At 36.4% G+C, this 20,821-nt stretch overlaps 1 non-coding gene and 1 pseudogene across 1 annotated transcript; both read left to right on the top strand.

Annotated features, from left to right (window-relative positions):
• Positions 1-17,623, top strand: part of LOC141674197 (plasma membrane ATPase 2-like) — a 39,429-nt pseudogene extending 21,806 nt beyond the window's left edge.
• Positions 8,745-8,851, top strand: LOC141675523 (small nucleolar RNA R71). The gene has a single exon (XR_012556171.1). It is a non-coding gene; the product is annotated as a small nucleolar RNA R71 (small nucleolar RNA).
• Positions 17,624-20,821: the final 3,198 nt, after the last annotated feature.

The following is a 20,821-nucleotide window of genomic DNA, read 5'->3' as shown; positions in this document are numbered from 1 at the left end:
AAAATAGTTGTAAGTTATAATTTATTCCGGAAGAGAGTGGTTTTGTAATAATTAACTATTCATAGGCTCTATTAGGGGTAGAATCGAGTCGAATAAATTCCGAAAAATTGTAATAAAATTAGATAGAGTTAATTATTATAAATATGAGTCTAGAATCGATTCTAAAAATGATTATAAGTCTAAAAATTAATTATGTGCTTTATGCGCTATGTGCTTTACGTGATTATGTGAAACTTACGTGCTATATCATTATATGTGTGTATATGCGAGTCAGATAGAAACACATGGGTAGACTGATAAGGTTACGTGATATCAATTCGAGATACACGTATATAGTAAGTTATCTAAACGACTATCTTTCTATGATTGGTTCAGTGTTAGCAAGGCAGAGCAAGCTAGGGACAGAAGGCGGTGAGTTGAACCAGGTTAAGTATGCGCAAGGCAAGTTTTTCCCCTATTCTAAATTCAGAATGGTGAATTATATTTCCTTTTATCATATCAGTTACCTTTGATAATCATTGTTCATATACACTGTTACCCATTTATTAATGCTTGTTTCAATTTCATTTCGATTCTTAATTTCTCCCAATTTATTGAATTCTCTATTCATATTCCAATACTTTTACCCTTGTTACATATACTCTGGTATATCCTGGTGTTGGGATATATCAAAAGTATTCCGATTATTCCGGATGCTATACCTTGGACTGGATGGTTACTATACGGGTTGGGTTTTACCCAGACCATTATTTAATAGGCCATAGTTGCCTGAGTACTCTTTATGTTGGTTGGGTCTATGCAGTTGGGTATAGATCCGCACTGTATCATGACTGATCAGCGGGTTATAGTGCATATGTTGGTTCTTGTTTCCAGTCTTGTTCATTTGGCACTCGCCAGTGTTGGCAAATTATTATCCTATACAGATTCATATGGTTGTTCAAACCAGCAGCTTATCGGTTCACTTATTTCTCTCTCTTTATACTATATATATATATTGTTGCAGGCTTGTTGAGCAATTTTGGCTCTTCCCTTTTTATTGTTATTCCTATTATTTTATAGTTAAGGTAGAGAATGAAACCCATCAGGACCCGCGTAGTGAAGAAGCGAATCAAGCATTGGGACCCTCTTATACCAAGAGTGTTCCTTCCTATTCCCGAAGAGAGCTTTAAATTACCAGATCAGGTGTAGCAGGATAAGTAGTAATGTTGGGTTGAATAAAAGTTTTGTGTAGTTTGAATAAAAGTTGTGTGGTGAGAATGTAGATAGAATAAAGTTTTGTAACAAAGAGAGTTCTTAAGACAGATTATTTTATTTGGGTTTGTAATAAAGTTTAGTATGTGGTTCTTGTTTTTAACTCAAACCTTAAAAGATCCTAAGTAGTAATAGTTCGGGGTAATTATTATTTTTATATTCCGCTTGTGCAGGTTTAGTTTGTAGTTGTTGTTAATAATGCCCCAAATCTATACCCCATATTTGGAGGGTGTTATATACGGTCCCTCGTTAGGACGCTCTATCGGATCCACAATCTGATCCCCAATATGTAGTAAATTATCATCGCGTTGTTGCTCCTCAACTTCAGGGTTCGGAGTCCCGCTACCATATACGATAACGAACTACGCTTCTATCACGATATTGATAAGGGTTCCCATAAGGGTTTTAACTGTCAGTACTACGTTAGGTAGTCCGACTATGAACTTGGTAAGAGTTCTTATTATCTTAGTGAACTTATTATTTTAACGTCACATCATCTCTCAGGTTTATAACGCTTGGCTCTGATACCATTTCTGTAACACCCCCAGATCCGGGGTCGGGGATCCGGGTCGTCACGGGCTTTCTTTCCATAATATCACTTAACTTAATTAATAATAAATAACCTCATGATGTGACCCCACACTAACACACACCACAACACGTTATAGTCTCAGAGATGAAATTGAAATAAGTACAAGTCCTTGAATCCACAATTTAAAAGTTATTACAACCCAAAATGATTACTTGATAAGTTTACAGTTAATTGCCATTATCTGCCACAAGTTATAATTATATATAATTGATTCCCAAAAGTAGAATTCCTGATCTACAAATAGATCTACCTCTGTAGCTATAGCAGCTACGATATCAACGGGAAGACGCGGGACGCTTCCCACGCGCTTGCGCTGGGTCTGCTTGAGTCTGGCCATCTTTCCTAACTGTTGTTGTGTGATGAAGAAATGAAGCAAGAGTGAGCATTATAGCTCGCAAGATTATATATAGTGTAAACAATAATGCAAGTATCTAAATGGATAACTTACTAGAACCCTTTATCAAGTGTAAGGTAATTACTTACTGGATATAAGCTTAAAGGAAGATGAAGTTACCAATTACTTCACTATACTTATACCATTCTAGAAAACTACTTGAACTACCACTGTTCAAAGTATAATAGGTTTCAAAAGTTCATCCCATAGATGAGACCACAAGTTAAGACTTGAATAGATTCAATCTTTGAAATATTATTGAATGAAATGAAGTTACGAGATACTTTATTTAGTCCCGATATATATATATATATATCCACATATATATATATATATATTTCTTATACATTTCCTGGAAACCTCTGTCATGTAAAGTATGAACAGAGTTGTAATATCCAATGAATTTGGAAAGAAAAGAATTTTGGCATAAACCCGATATCTTGCTGATCAGGAAAAGATACCAATAAGTAACCTTTTCTACTAGTAGATGGACGAATTCCCCACTGGTCATCACCCTGGCCGCAATAGGACCTTATGCTGGACTGCCACTCAGCCACTTATGCATTTGATGGACTCCCACTGAGCCACTTACACTTTCATGGATGCCCACTGAGCCCATGTTGCTTATGCCGACTCAATAGATGGACTTACTTCCCAAATATTGGGTAAATAATCAATTCATTTATCAAAATAGCAACCTCGTTGCGAATATAAAATACACCACATAGCCGGATCCCTCAGGTTTTGAGCGAGTATTTAAATCCCCTTTGAAAGGAAGATCTTTAATATAAAAATGAGTTTTGGGATCCGCTCTAACTTTTAAAATCATTTTGAAGACTCGAAATTTTTTAAGAATGTTTGGAGTAATGCTGATTTAATGAAATAAATCAGTCCCGATATATTAGAAAATATCTGAATATTATTATTTAAATAATATTCCCATAAGGATAATCTCTATATAACTAATTTGAAGTAGAAGTTTTAAAACTCATACTTGAAATGAATAATAAATAACCAAAGGTATACTTATACGAAGTACGATCTTTATTTGAATAATCGAAAATAAGTTTGATTATCAAAATATTATTCTTTAATAAAATAAAGAATATTATTTACTAATTAAGCGGAGTCATGAGTCCTCGAATGAATATTCAAGATAATATTCATTAAATAGAATAAATAGAGTCATATGTCCTCGAATGAATATTCAAAGTAATATTAATTAATAAAATAAAGTTATCGAATAAACCTTATTCGATTAATAGTTTTGAAAACTATATCTATATATATTTATAAATATATATAATATACTCGGGAACATCGACTCCCGGTTTTAGAAAATATTCGCCTTTGGGTCCCCTATACTAAGGGTATACGCAACTACTGCTTATCTCTAGCATAGGTATTATGCAACTTATAAGCAATTGAATCAACAATTACATATCAAGATTACGAAACAAACATGCATATATACCATATCAGCATGCTCCAATATATCACAAGATTCGCTAATTAACCATCATGCATCTATCACAAGATAATGCATATACATATATACATCACAACAACAGTATAAAGGGTAGAAAACTTGCCTGAGCGACTGGGGGTGGTAAAAGTCCTGGGATGAGTCTGGTAACATATAAACCACATATAAGTTGGAATTAAGGTTTTGGATAGGTTATTAACTTCTAAGGGTTCCTATAACAATAAATCATGGGTTGTCTCCCACAAAGCGCTTCTTTTTCGTCATTAGCTTGACGTTGCGTACCTTCCTCAAGTTGACAATAAAACGGCACTAACCACTTCTCGGTTTGCCGTGTCCCCATAGTAGTGCTTCAAATGCTGACCATTAACCTTGAATGCTTGGTCCGGATCATTCTCAAAAATCTCCACCGCTCCATGTGGAAACACAGTTTTGACAATAAAAGGTCCAGACCACCTTGATTTCAACTTCCCAGGAAAAAGTCGGAGACGAGAGTTGAATAAGAGAACTTGTTGCCCCGACACGAATAACTTAGGATATAGCTTTCAATCATGCCACCTTTTCACCTTTTCCTTGTACATTTTGTTGTTCTCGTACGCTTGGAGTCGAAATTCATCAAGTTCATTAAGCTGAAGCATTCGCTTCTTTCCAGCTGCATCTAGATCCATGTTCAACTTTTTCAACGCCCAATAGGCCTTATGCTCAAGCTCCACAGGTAAATGACATCCCTTAACATACACCAGTTGAAATGGGGACATACCAAGTGGAGTTTTGTATGCTGTTCTGTAAGCCCAAACAGCTTCATCGAGCTTTAAAGACCAATCCTTCCTTGACGGACAAACAACCTTCTCTAGAATGTGCTTGATCTCTCTGTTAGATACTTCCGCTTGACCATTTGTTTGCGGATGATAGGCAGTAGCAACTCGATGATTCATGTTATAACGCTGCATCATAGAAGTGAACTTACGGTTGCAGAAATGCGACCTTTCATCACTTATGATTACTCGAGGCGTTCCAAACCTTGTGAAAATCTGCTTATGAAGAAAATTCAACACTGCCTTTGCATCATTTGTCGGTAGAGCTTTGACTTTTACCCATTTTGAGACATAATCAACTGCCAGCAAGATGTACTGATTGTTGCAGGACGAGACAAAAGGCCCCATGAAATCGATTCCCCAAACATCAAAGACCTCGACTTCAAGCATCACATTTAACGGCATCTCATCCTTTCTCGTCAAATTTCCCACTCTTTGGCAATAATCACACCTTAAAATAAATTGATGAGCATCTTTAAACAAGGTAGGCCAGAAAAAACCTGCTTGCAGAATACGAGCTGCCGTCTTCTCACCACCATAGTGTCCTCCATAAACTGTGGAGTGGCAGTCTCGTAATATCCCCTCCGTCTCACAGAATGGGATACATCTCCTGATGATCTGGTCAGCTCCCTGTCTAAACAAATACGGTTCATCCCACATATACCACTATACCTTATGCAGAAACTTCTTCTTTTGAGCTGTGGTCAAATTAGGAGGCATTATATTGCTGACAAGATAATTCACAATATCTGCAAACCATGGCTCTTCCTCCTGAACTGCGAACAACTGCTCATCCGGAAAAGATTCGTTGATCAATGTCTTATCATGTGAAGTAGACTCGGGATTCTCCAATCTAGAGAGATGGTCAACTACTTGATTCTCAGTACCTTTTTGATCCTTGATCTCTAACTCAAATTCTTGTAGTAAGAGCACCCAACGAATGAGTCTCCACTTCGATCCTTCTTGGAAACCAAATAGCGAATGGCCGCATGATCAGTGAATACTGTCACTTTTGTCCCAAGCAGATAAGATTGAAATTTTTCAAAACCAAAGACTATAGCCAAGAGCTCCTTCTCAGTAGTGGTGTAGTTCATTTGGGCCCCATTTAAGGTCTTGCTAGCATAGTAGACCACAGGAAAAAGATTATTCTTGCGTTGCCCAAGAACTGCGCCTACCGCATAATCACTCGCATCACACATCATCTCAAAAGGCTCTGTCCAATCCGGTGCTGTAATAACTGGTGCAGTGATCAAACTCTTCTTAAGAGTCTCGAATGTCGTCAAACATTCATCATCAAATTTGAAAGACACATCCTTCTCAAGCAAGTTGCACATCGGCTTAGATATCTTCGAAAAGTCCTTGATGAAACACCGATAAAAACCCGCATGACTAAGAAAACTACGGATTCCTTTCACAGAAATAGGTGGTGGAAGATTTTCAGTGACTCCCACCTTGGCTTTGTCCACCTCAAGACCTTTGCTAGAGACCTTATGCCCAAGAATAATGCCTTCACGCACCATAAAATGACATTTTTCCCAATTGAGAACCAAATTAGTTTCCACACACCTTTTGAGCACGACACGAAGATTATTCAAACATTCATCATACGAATGTCCAAAGACGGAGAAGTCGTCCATGAACACCTCGACATTATTGCCAATCATGTCAGAGAATATAGCCATCATACATCTCTGAAAAGTGGCCGGTGCGCCACATAACCCAAACGAAACTCTGCGAAAAGCAAACGTGCTAAATGGACAAGTGAAGGTAGTCTTTTCTTGATCCTCTGGTGCAATACAAATCTGATTATACCCCGAGTAGCCATCCAGAAGACAATAATACTTATGACCAGCCAACCTGTCAAGCATCTGATCAATAAACGGAAGAGGGAAGTGATCCTTCCTCGTGGCCTTGTTCAACTTTCGGTAGTCCATACATACTCTCCATCCTATGACTGTTTGAGTGGGGATGAGCTCGTTCTTCTCATTTGCTACCACAGTAATACCTCCTTTCTTAGGAACACATTGCACGGGGCTCACCCAAGAACTGTCAGAAATACGATAAATGATTCCTGCATCCAGCCACTTCAGAATTTCTTTCTTCACCACCTCTTTCATGATAGGATTAAGTCTGCGTTGTTGCTCAACAGTTGGCTTACTACCCTCCTCGAGCAGAATCTTATGCATGCAATATGAGGGGCTGATCCCCTTGATGTCTGCTATGGTCCATCCAATAGCCGATTTAAATTCTCTCAAAATCCTTAAGAGTTTGTCCTCCTCACTACCTGAAAGGTCAGATACAATAATAACAGGTAATGTAGATGCATCACCTAAAAAAGCATACCTCAAGTGTTCAGGCAATGACTTAAGCTCCAAGGTGGGTGCTTCCTCAATTGATGGTTTGAGCTTTCCTTCAGCATTTTTGAGGTCAGAAGTACCAAGAGATTCAAACGGCATGTCCAGCTTTCGCCTCCAGGGAGAAGCATTAAGATATTGTAATTGCTCATTGCCATCCTCATCATCACTGTCAAAATCCCCCACTAAGGCCTTTTCTAATGCATCAGACATTAGCATATGATCGAGTTCTGAAGTAACCGCAGAATCAATCAAATCCACTTTTAAGCACTCCTCATCTTCTGTAGGGAATTTCATTGCTTTGAATACATTGAAGGTCACATCCTGATCCTGCACCCTCATTGTAAGTTCACCTTTCTGCACATCTATCAAGGTACGACCAGTAGCCAAGAAAGGTCTTCCCAAGATTATGGAAATCTTCTTATCTTCCTCGAAATCCAGAATAACAAAGTTTGCAGGAAAGAAGAGCTTATCCACCTTGACTAGCACATCCTCCACTATGCCTCTTGGGTAAGTAATAGAACGATCAGCCAATTGTAGAGACATGTAGGTGGGCTTTGGATCAGGCAAATCCAACTTTTTAAAGATCGACAACGGCATCAGATTGATGCTTTCTCCCAAATGGCAAAGGCATTTGTCAAAAGAGAACTTGCCAATGGTGCAAGGAATGGTGAAGCTACCTGGATCTTTAAGCTTTGGAGGTAACTTTTGCTGCAGCACAGCACTACATTCTTCCGTTAGAGCAACGGTCTCAAGGTCATCCAGTTTCACTTTCCTTGAAAGAATACTCTTCATAAACTTCGCATAACTAGGCATTTGCTCCAGAGCCTCAGCGAAAGGTATATTGATGTGAAGTTTCTTGAACACCTCCAGAAACTTACCGAACTGCTTATCCAGCTTTTGTTATTGCAATCTCTTAGGGAAAGGTGGTGGAGGATAGAGCTGTTTCTCCCCTGTATTACCCTCAGGCAGAGTGTGTTCAACAGTAGTCTTCCTTGGTTCCGCCGCTTTCTCCTTTTTCTTAACTTCTTCATCTCCAACTTCAGCTTCTCCATCTTTTGCCTTTTCAGCATCAGCAACTTTCCCAGACCTTAAGGTAATAGCCTTGACTTGCTCTTTAGCTTCCTTCCTGCCTGGCACTTCCGTGTCACTGGGAAGTGTGCCAGGTTGGCGATTGAGAACTGCATTGGCTATTTGACCGATTTGATTTTCCAAGGTCTTGATCGACACCGCCTGACTCTTGCGTAACAGCTTAAGTTCCTCAAAATCAGCACTAGTGGGTGCAGCTGCACCTCCCTGTTGAGGATATGATTGCCTTTGAGCATACTGCTGTGGTTGCTGGAATCCAGGTGGATTGAACTGTTTACTTACACCTTGCTGATATGGTGGCTGAATAGCATTCTGATTATTACCCCAGCTGAAATTTGGATAATTTCTGTTGTTAGGATGATAAGTAGCTGGCACAGGCTGCTATTGTCACTGATAATTGTTCACATACTGAACAGATTCGTTAACAAGAGAACACTAATCTGTAGCATGAGAACCTGCACAAAGCTCACAGACCATAGCTATTTGATTGACTCCATAGGTAGCTAGAGAATCAACCTTCATAGACAATGCTTGGAGCTGCACTGCAATAGCGGTGACTGCATCGACTTCCAGAATACCTGCTACCTTCCCAGGCATCATCCTTTGAGTTGGGTTTTGATGCTCATTTGTAGCCATAGTCTCAATAAGATTATAAGCCTCAGTATAGCTTTTGGCCCACAAGGCGCCTCCAGCTGCTGCATCGAGCATGGGCCGAGATTGGGCCCTTAAACCATTATAGAAACCACTGATCACCATCCAATCGGGCATTCCATGATGTGGACACTTTCTCAACATTTCCTTGTAGCGCTCCCAAGCTTCGCACATAGATTCTGTAGGTTGCTACGTAAACTGAGTAAGAGCACTCCTCATAGCGGCAGTCTTGGCCATTGGATAAAACTTCACCAGAAACTTTTGCGTAAGATCTTGCCAAGTAGTGATGGACCCAGCTGGTTCAGAATGTAACCAGTCCTTAGCTTTATCCCTCAGTGAGAATGGGAAAAGCCTCAGCTTGATAGCCTCATCAGTCACACCATTATATTTGAAAGTACTGTAGATCTCGACAAAATTCCTTATGTGCATGTTGGGGTCTTCAGTCGCAGCTCCTCCGAAAGAAACAGAGTTCTGCACCATCTGAATAGTGCCCGACTTGATTTCAAAGGTGTTAGCTTGGATAGCCGGATGAAGAATGCTTGACTGAATGTCATCAATTTTAGGCCGAGAAAATTCCATAAGAGCTGGATCTGCCGGAACAATACGATCACCCATGATTACTGGCTCTTTCTGCTCACTTCCCGAATCCGAATCTTCAAAGTCTATCTTCTCCGAAATATCAAGAACTTCGTCTGTCTCCTCAGCTGTATCTAAAGTCCTCTTGTGAGTACGAGAACGAGTTTGCATAAACGCTCGCTAAAGTACCTGAAACACAACCGGAAACAATAAGTAACACGTCTTAATCACTGATCCTAACGACCAATGATGGTAAGTACATAAACTAAACAAATACGCCGAGTCCCCGAAAGCGGCGCCAAAAACTTGTTAGGGCGAAAACACGCGCTAATATTCACGCAAGTATACGCGTTCACAAGTAATATATAATACTTTCTAGTTCGTTCCCACAGAGACTCAGACTAATTATGTTCAATTAAACTCACTCACCAATGTATGATTACTTCTCAATGTTAAGACAATAACACTTAGATTTGATTAACTAATTATGAACTAGAATTAACTACTAGAATTAAACATTTAATTAACACTTAGAATTAACAATATTAAAACACTCATGAGATCACAACTTCATTACTACTTCCTTCAGTAGTCATTGTTATTACCCTTAGCATGTAACAGCGATGATATTAATCGAATAACACGAAACTGATAAAAGCCAACTTTTATTGTACTAATACCATTCTACCAAACATCCACAATTAAGATAGAAGTTGAATAGGCATCAATTATGTTGAGTCCCTATATGTCTACAGAAATTGACAACATAATGATTTAAGAACAAGTTATTTCTTTTGATTACACCGGGCGAATAAAACGGTTAGAGTTACCCACTAATCATGCAGACTCGTACATGAACCTATGCTAGCATGGCAAGTTCTAAATCTCGAGATCCACCGTCGCTTCACAAGAGATTAACACCCTATCTTATATGTTCGCGATGCACATAAGACGAATACGCACAACCAATACTAGATATCATACAATCATCACACACTAAGGTATTAAACAACTAACTAAAGAAGTACATAGTAAATCCGTTACGACCCCATGATCACGATTAGCCCATGTTAGCACTCATCGTCATCATGGGTTCATATGAAAATATGATAAATAAACATAAAAGAATAATAACTAAATTAATTATATTAAACCAGAGTACGTCACAAGAGTAAATAGGTTCAAAGCAAAGAAAACTACCATCCAACGTTACAACGAAATAAAGAATCACAAGAAAATATGCTTTCTCTTCGTTGCGGTGTGCTAAAACGGTCTTCTTACTTATCTCCTTCGCTCCTTGATTAATACAACGATCCAACACACGTGAAACATCTCTGAAATCTACTTATATAGGAGTCCTATAAAACCCAGATTACTCAGAAGTTGGAAGCCAAACAGAGTTAGAAGTCTAAAATATTAAATCTGAAATTACGACCCTGCGCGGCCGCTCAGCTATGGCGCTCAGCTTCCTACGTGGCCGCTGAGCATAGCTGAGCGGGCGCTCAGACCCCTTCTGGAGAATTGGTCTGTTTGCTCCGTTTCTTCGCTGTAATCTGCTCCTCTCTTCCCACTTACAGTGCTAGACACATGCCAAGGCCTATTATTGATGAATTCTCCCCCGAAATGTAACTAATACCCTGAAATGCATAAACACTAGAAAAACGCATCAAATACACAAAATACTTGATTTTAAAACACCAATTTAAGCTATTATAAGACGTTCTAAGTGGTATAAAATGCCACTTATCAATACCACCTTTGATATCCAACAACAAAGTAAGTATCAGCATAACCCAGAAGATGGATCAAAACCTATTCTTCAATTTCTGACTTTTCCAATTCTTTTAACCGTTTCCCAACTATTTTAATGGTATCCATTTTTTTTTTCTATTCAAAACATTTGTCCCTAAATGGACCTTTCCTGGTTGGTAGTTAACCAAGCAATCATAGCTCATGATCCATTATAACCAGAATTCATATCTTTGGAGCTGTAACTGCAGTTGTTAATTTTCAACTCTTCGCAAGCATATCTTCAGAAATCCAACTTGGTCTTCCTTAGTCCTTGAATTAACGAGGATGTTATCAATAAATACAATCACACTATCCCAATACTCCTGGTACATTGTGTCACTTAATCTTCAAACTTACAATTTCTGATAATCGACGCGTAACCTCATATCTCCATTTTCTTTTCTATGACCGCTTTTGTGCACGGTGCAAAATACTTTTTATTTCATTATTCTTTCATTCCACATTTCTGAAGTTTTCCTTCACTTATTATTTTATCCCTATTGAGTTAGACGATACAGGGCTTTTGACACCAGCTTGACTCTGTGCAGTAACCGACGAAAAATTCTTACCTCATTCCTTGAGGTACCCTTGGTAAATCATTTGTTCGAACCTCCGGGACTTCACTTTAATTTTAAAAAAAATCTGACATGAGATTCATTGCAACGTTCTTCTCCAGTAGTTTGCCATTAATACCTTTGTTTAATCATTCATGTTTACAAGCATTTCCTTGAATGAAATTCCCATTTTCAATTATCGATATTTCACTTCACTCTTCAATTAGTTCTAGCACCACTGACGTTCATACCTTGCATATACCCTAGATTATTTTATAAAATTTCTTTATCATCCTTTTGATTCCACTTTTTGTCTTGATTAGTTCTTCATTCTCATTATTCATTATCTGTTTCAAACGTAACAAATTTCTTTTTCTTAGTAATATTACTCTGTTTATTATTGGATAGGTTATTTCTGGAGTTCACACTGGAATAAAGGCTTTTATTTATAATATTTAAATTCTTACTAACAGAATTATTAAAAGTTATCAATAGCTATTTTCTGAGCCTTGCTTCAATCGTTACGGTTCGCGTATTTGATTTTTCCCCCATTGATCAACATTGCTTTTTCCTGAGTTCACATGCAGACTTCGTCAGTCTCTATCTTACATCGGATGCTTAGATTTGCGAGTTTTCCGTTATTTTACAGCAACTTTCATTCCAGTCCTTCTTGGAACGTCATAACGAATGATAACATCTCTTTGTTTCATCTTACGCCTTCAGTTTTTGGAAATATTCTTCTCATTCGCATGTACCAATTACTTTCTGTTCCTCTTCTTTATCGATAAGGGCGTATTCTTCTGGATAAAATATCACACCTGTTTGTAGTAACATCTCGCCAACTGTACTAAACTTCCAATTTATGTTAATGCCATTACTTTCTCCAAATTGCTATTTGCTTTGATTTCGGTTCTGAAAATCATGTCAGAACTTTACTCAATCTAATTGGAATCGATCTCCATTTAACTAACCATTAGTTGGTAAAATTGATTAATTAACTCTTTTAACTGATCAATTAAACCAAGTGAAGACTAGCTAACTGGAACCAAAGACCAATTTCACAAAGTCGATTTGATCATAACATTCTATCTCAAGAACCGAGATCGCAATCATTTGGAGTATTAATGAAAACGACCATTTACTTCTTTATTCTTGAATGTAGGGTAATTCCTGAAAATTTGGGCAGCACTTCCCCTACACCATTGACTACCCGTCGGACTCAAGCCGACACCATCAATCAACCAAATCATCCACCATCATATTCACCCACTTCCATCAACCAAAATCATCAATTTTCCATAATTCACATTTTTATCTTTTTGATCAGCATCTCTTTAATTCGAATTGGGTCTTACACCAACAATGAATAATATAATCATACATTTCTCAATTCTTTCAGAATATTACAAAATATTATTGGTGAACTTAAAATTTATCTTGTTATTTCTCAAAATTTTATTTTGCAAGTATTTTAGCTTATTTCTTGTCATTACTAAGTGTGTACAATTACTTTTAAAAATTATGCCGCATCCTTTAACGAACCACACCAATCCTTCTTCTTTGACGATACACACTCAATTTCACTAATGAGTCTATTTATCTTTTAATAACCATGCAGGGTCTTGATTATCACCCTCATTTGGTGGAAACTCAATTGCTGGATCATTATTTCTTAAAAGATTTCATAGTCGAATAGCCATTCCTTCATCTCCACTTATGTTCCCGTATTGAATTTTCGTCATGGGTCCGGTTATGGGTATTAAAATCACCATAACTTATTTACTCAAGTTAGGGAACTTCACAATTCCTTGAAGAAGACGTCCGAAATTGGGTTGCAATTAAAATTTCTCATATCTTGAATCTTCACGATAAATATCTTCCCACGACAAAGGGATGCTTCACGTCTTAATCGCCTGTCTGAGGCATCATTCAGAATTTCTTTGATCTTTGATCGTCGTCCCGATACTCGTTTGCTCTATCTGACGCACACAACTTTACTTCCTTATTTTGTTATGGGTTAAATATCAAATTGGCCACTCAATAAACTTCGATATATCAAATTCACCACTGAAAAATTCGGGATCTCATTTAAAACACATTAAAAGACATAAATATCATCCGTACCACTACGTCCTGAAACTAACGGACAGTTTTATGATGCTGTTTGCCACGTGTAGGAGCCAGCTGGGTGCTGATTTGTCTCAACTAGCCGTTATGCTGACGTGGCAAACGGCGTCAGTAAACTGTCCGTTAGTTTCAGGACCTAGTGGTACAGATGATATTTATGTCTTTTAATGTGTTTTTAAATGAGACCCCGAATTTTTCAGTGGTGAATTTGAGATATCGAAGTTTATTGAGTGGCCAATTTGATATTTAACCCATTTTGTTATTAATCTAATTATTACGGTTCACTAACAATTCATTTCTAATCGAAATTTTACAATTCGAAGTGCATCGCGTTAACGTAATCTACCGTACTAATGAGATCCCTGTAGCAAGAACAACTGTCTGACTTGATATCTTCTCCTTGTCCACATTTGTTGGTGTATTCATTTTTCCTTGCTCGCAGATGTCCACAATTTATCGAATTACAGTCGTATCTATGTTCGTTCTAGGCTTCCACGTACCACACTATTTCATTTCTTTTGAAATTGTCAGAGAACAGACTCTACGCAAGAGGAGAGTGTGAGAATAGGATTTTGAATGAAAAGAACTGGATAAGGAATAACAATGCAACAAAAAGTTGGAAGAATCTATAAGTCAATAAATTGAAGAAAAAGAATGAGTGAAGATTTTGATGTGAATGAGACAACCATATTCGTACTCAAGATGGAAGTCTTGAAAGAGATATGTCCTAAGTCCAATCATGTATGAGGATTTAGGAATAACTTTTATGTAATCTGTTTTGATTTCATTGATATTAATAAAAGACTTGTTTTGTTTTTATTGCGGGCTCTATTTTAAGTGTTTAAATAAGATATACCACAGTTTAGAGTAAAGCTTTTTATGGATTGTGATGAGATCATAATAATGAGACCTAAAAGATGATAACTCTAAACTTAAATAGTTCCTGGTCGTAGGATTACTAACTGCTAATTAATAATCTGCAAAGATCAGTACATACTATGCTTGCTTTATTATGAAGGATGTCTGTTCTCATAGACATTTGTGTGGTTACACTATAGCTAGTATGTAGGTGCTTATTATAGAATAAGTTCACTGAACATGACTCACACAGCTGAACAACTAATGGAGTTCACTCACGTGTCAGCAGTTGTTCACATAGTGATAGTTGTACAATTATCCTTAGACTTGAGGTCATCATAGTCATCTTGTGTACACTGAACTATGCTTTGGTTTAGTTCTTAGCACTACTAGAAAAAGTAGAATAGACATCACCTCTTAGACATCAGTTGATTTTTTGATCGATGTAAAAGGTGTTTTCTACATCGGTTTTTGGCAACCGATGTCTTTTGTTGTTATAAACATCAGTTTTTTAGCCCAACCGATGTTATATGTCTGTTTTAAAAAAATTAATCAACGCACCTTCCCCGTTCCCCCCTTAACCAAATTATTCATTCCCTCCAAGTGTTTCCCCCCTCGTTTTTTGACTTAGTAAAATTTTCCCCCTTTTTTCACCCACATCTTCCCCCTCTTTTTTATTAAAAAAAATAAAAATCAAAATCAAAAACTGAAAATAAAAACAAACAAAAACAAAAAACGTATTCATCATTTCATCACTCTCTCATCTCTCAGTTCATCACTCTCTCATCTCCCATTTTATCCCTCAATCAGCTCTCATTTCACCTTCCTCTCGTTTCTCTTTCTCACTCACTGAAACTCACCCCTCTATGAAGAACCCTAAATATCACCTCTGGCTCTCAGTCATCTCTCCAGACTATTTTTATGTGCTTTGTGTGCTCTCTGTGCTCTCTCACCTCTCTCTTTTGGACAGAGTTTGAATTGGGTAAGGTCAAGTCTGAGTTTAAAGGTTAAAGATGTGAGATTAAAGCTTGGAGGTCGAGCATAAATTGGGTAAGATTAACCCTAATTTTTCACTTAGAGGTTTCATTTTAAAAGCCTATTTTTTAAATGATTGGTTAAATGTTTGAATTGATCATGTTAATCTTTTATGCTTTTAGTTGAGTAATTGCTTGAATTATGTATGTGGGTATCAATTCTGATGTATATGTGGGTATATGTTTTTGTTTTGATTTTTGATTTATAAGTATTTATATTATTCTGTCACCCTTTATACAATACTGAGGAATCACGAAATTAGTTTAATTTATATAGTTGATCCGAACATTCATATTCTATTTCCAATTAATCGAGTTCTTTCCTGTTGGAGCATAACGATGCTTCTGATTTTCTTACTTATACAAAATGGCAACTGGTTGATTTTTAGTATCCATATATAATGATAGTGAGAACACATATATGTTTGAGTTTGTATTAGAAGGCTTCACTACTTGTAATATGTACTTACTTATCCCTTTCCTGTTATTGATGTCTTCTTTGTCATTGCAGGTGTTTGTTAAGGGAGTGGACAAGGACGACGTAGTACTAATGGCTGCAAGAGCATCGAGGTTAGAGAATCAAGATGCAATTGATGCTGCTATCGTTACAATGTTGGCAGACCCTAAACAGGTATTTTTAGATGTTTTTAGATAATAGAGATGTTCCTCTTGTGATGCGAAGCAGCTAAATTATACTTGAATTCATGTTTTACTGAAGGCACGAGCTGGAATAACTGAGATCCATTTTCTGCCATTTAATCCAATTGACAAAAGAGCAGCACTGACATACATTGACAAAGCTGGTACAATGCATAGAGTTAGTAAATGTGCACCAGAGCAGGTAAAACTAGTTCTTGTAGTCTAAAGGTATCGGAGAAATTTCAGAGAATGCATTTGATAAGTTTGTTTGGTCTGGTATTATGTAGATTCTTGACCTGGCACACAACAAAATCCAAAATTGAAAAGAAGGTACATTCAGTAATTGACAATTTTGCAGAACATGGACTTCGATCACTGGGGGTTGCTCATCAGGTAACTGATAAAGATCTCATAGACAATAGCTTAAGTACTTTTGATGCAAATGTTTATGTTAGTGTACTTAATTTTTTTTCGGTTTCTTTCTACAGGAAGTGCCTGAGCGCAACAAAGACAGTTCTGGCGGGCCTTGGGAGTTCATTGCACTTCTTTCTCTCTTTGATCCACCGCGTCATGATAGTGCTGAAACAATTAGAAGAGCTCTGGAACTTGGTGTCAGTGATATTCTCCATTAGTAGTTGCAATTTCAAAAATCAGGTACTATGATATCGTATTTGTTTAAGTAAATATTTTATGTGCTTATCTATACAGTGGTAAAAGCATGGAGAACGCTATGCGTGCTTGTTGCAAAGGAATAAAGATTGGGAAAATTCTAATCCATCGTGATGGTGATAATGGTAAACAGGTATAGTGTTCTAATTTCTAAATTTATTTCTTTGAGTGTGTTTAACACTTTTTGCTGTTGAATTTTTTGCTCCTTGGTTTCTGAATAACATTTATTTGTATATTTACAGCTTATATACGAAAAACTTCCAAAAGATATCTCAGAATGACATGTCTTGGTCTTGGATCTAGTTCTTGGAACTGGTAATATTTGTTGCATATCAAGAGAGTGAGGGAGGGGGATTCCTTTTACTTTCACTTGTTTTCTGAAGTTATTACAAAATAACAAACTTCATTCTTTTATTGAAGGCAACTCAGCCAACCAGGCGATTGAATTACTCATACAGAAGGGAGTACCGGAATCCCATATTATATTTCTTAATCTTATATCTGTAAGTGTTATAAGTAAATTGTTTGCATTTACAGTTATGCCTTAGAGTTCCCTTGTCACTGATTCATTTGTCATTGATTCGTATAGGCTCCTGAAGGAATACATTGTGTCAGCAAAAGGTTCCCAATGCTTAAAATAGTTACTTCAGAGATTGATGTAGCATTAAATGAAGAGTTTCGTGTAATACCGGGTATGGGGGAGTTTGGAGATCGTTACTTTGGTACCGATGATTGATTACTCAGAAGAGTGATATAAAATCGATATATCTGAAAACCATAAATTTATGTTATAATTTCTTTAATTATTTGTTTCACATTGGACTTGTTCTAATTCAAGAATCATTTGTGGCGAGGTTATTTTGTTGGGAAGGCAATTTGGAGTCATTTTAAATGTCAAAACTAAGACTTTTGGGACATCACTTGTTTATAATAAAGTATCAGGGCGTTTCACGAGAGATGATGTGAACTCTGAACTTTGAAGTATTTAGTTTTTCACTTTTTTAGGGTGCCAAGATATTTTCTTTTCATATAGAGCTTTCTACTTGTGTAATATAAATATTGCCTGTGTCATCAGACAGTTGGTATTTTTTTCACCATATTAATCCGATGTAGGATAGATATATCCGCTACTCACTTGCATACATTTTAAAAGGCATTTACCTACAGTTTTTAGGATCTGAAAATGATACAATTTATCTGTTGTATTCATAAGTTGTTTGCTTCATTTATATTTCAGTTTTCTGTAATATAATTTCAGGATCGGTATATGCTGGAGTTGATTTCTGCAAGAAATTGTGTGGAGTCTAGATTGTTCGAAGGTGAGCGCTGAGGAATCTTTAAAACAAAAGAGTATTCTGTTTAAGACTTCTGTTTTGTTAGTCATGCTATGAAGGAGTTGATTACATATTTCAGCATTCCCTTCTTTTAAACATATATGAAACTCCAATATTATGTTATACCAGCAGGGAAGGGATTCACTACTGCACCAGGCGATTGAATTACTCATACAGAAGGGAGTATCGGAATCCCATATTATATTTCTTAATCTTATATCTGTAAGTGTTATAAGTAAATTATTTGCATTTACAGTTATGCCTTAGAGTTCCCTTATCACTGATTCATTTGTCATTGATTCGTATAGGCTCCTGAAGGAATACATTGTGTCAGCAAGAGGTTCTCAACACTTAAAATAGTTACTTCAGAGATTGATGTAGCATTAAATGAAGAGTTTCGTGTAATATCGGGTATGGGGGAGTTTGGAGATCATTACTTTGGTACCGATGATTGATTACTCAGAAGAGTGATATCAGCAATTATCTTGGTGTTTACTCTCGAAGGACGTACCACACCAGCCTATGTAACATAGAGTTAGAGAGTGTAAATGTAGATCAACTCGTGCACACAAGTGAGTTTGTATTTTGTCTTTTATCTAGAAATTATGTTGGAGGAAGCTTTGAGTTTTGCATATATATATAAAATCTTTGGCTACTGCATGAGGAATGTGATGTATGATATTCTTAATTGTTTAATGGTATTATTAACCCAGAAACCTTACAGTTTAAGTTTGATTCTGCATTCAAGTGTTTGGGACCCGTACATATGGTTATTGTCATCATACGGGACGAGGCTACATGAGCTTTACTAAGGAGTGGGAAGATGCAGAAGAACGAGGGCGTTCCTCAAATGATATTTTACATGCTATTATTGGTACCAAGTCAAATTCTTTGTATAGACAGTAGTAGAATATATGAATGGATATGTGTAGTACTTGATATTTGGATTAGACGAATCTGTTGTACCTGATGTTTGAATATTGATTGTTAGATTTATAGATGACTGGTATTATGTAGCAATTGGTTTTGGTACTTTATTGGTTTTTGGAATCTATAGTTTTAAAATATGCATTAATAAAACAGGTACAAACATCATTACAATGGAAAATGATGTCTGTCAAAGCTTAATACATCAGTTCTAGTGGACCATTAACATCAATTAAAACTGATGTTAAATACTACAACAAAAAAAATTATTAAAACAAAAAACTGATGTTATTAAGTATTATAGACATCAGTTTGTTACAAATAGACATCGGTTACCAATTAAGAACCGATGTCAAAGGTATTGTTAACATCGGTTTTTGATGAAAACTGTTGTTACTGGTACTAGTAACATCAGTTTATTGGTTAAATTGAAAGATTTTGCTTAACTCATATATATTTAAATTGATAAAAATATCATATTCTGATGATATATGAAGATTAGATATGCATGAGAAATTTAATATCAAGATATAGAAATCGGTTTTAAAAAAAGAACTGATGTTATATGTTGTATTTAACATCAGTTTAAAACCGATGTTAAATGGGGGGTCTTTAACATTACCCACGAAGACATCGGCTTTTTGCATTCATAGACATCGGTTTTTAGCCGATGTCTATTGACGTTTTTCTAGTAGTGTAGTCTCCAGGGATAATTATAAGGGCTCTACTGGGTATAGAAATTTGTACACGAAGATAGTGTATGATCAATAAAGGATCTACCCCTTCCAGTGAAGGAAGAGAATGTTCAATGCTGATCCACTTATGCTAGTTCAGGAATCTCTGGCCAAAGTGAATGAAATTAGAAAGGAGTTTCTAATTTACATTAAATAGAACTAAGCATAGTGAATGGGAAAACAAGTGATTAAATAAGATAGGCTTGACACAAGTTCCATGCCTTGTATTTAATCTTGACATTGTAGGGTAGAAGGAATTGATTGTACGGTAACTACTCACTGAATAGGTTCTTGGTATTCTAAGCAGTGAATTCGTATTATCCGGATAGTCGCGATATGCTGAGAAGTATCCCTCACGATGTAGAATAAATATGATTAATTAATTAATCATATTTAATGAATTGGAGAATTTATATAAATAATGATAAAATAGTTTTATTATTATTTATTTCTACTACCGGCTTCATATTGAACCTACAGGGTCACACCATAAAAGAGAATGATTTAATGGCGGAGGAATTAATTAATAATGACTGATAATTATTTATTTATGAAATAAATAATTAATTAGAAAATTTAATAATTGATTAAATGAGATTTAATTGATTATAAATTAATTAAGAAAAAGTTTTTAATATTATTAATTAAGAATTTAATTTTTGGAAATTAAATCAAGTGAGAGAATTATTTCTAAAGTGTTTAGAAAAAGGATTAATAATTAAAAGGTGTTTTAATTATTAGTGAGAATAATAAAGGGTTAATAATAATAATATTTTATGAGAAAATTTTCGGCTGAAAAAATTGCCTATAAATATACTATTATAAACCCTATTTTTTCCTCAACCTAAAATTTACCAAAACCCTAATTCTCTCCACCTCCTCCTCCTCCTCCATTACATCGATTTCTTGGTGGATACCGGTGGAGTGCTTCACACTTAAGGAGCAGCTG

This window comes from Apium graveolens, chromosome 7 (assembly GCF_009905375.1).
Source record: "Apium graveolens cultivar Ventura chromosome 7, ASM990537v1, whole genome shotgun sequence".
Lineage (NCBI taxonomy): Eukaryota > Viridiplantae > Streptophyta > Magnoliopsida > Apiales > Apiaceae > Apium > Apium graveolens.
Note: the sequence above shows the minus strand (reverse complement) of the source record. Positions and strands in the feature narration are given on the sequence as shown.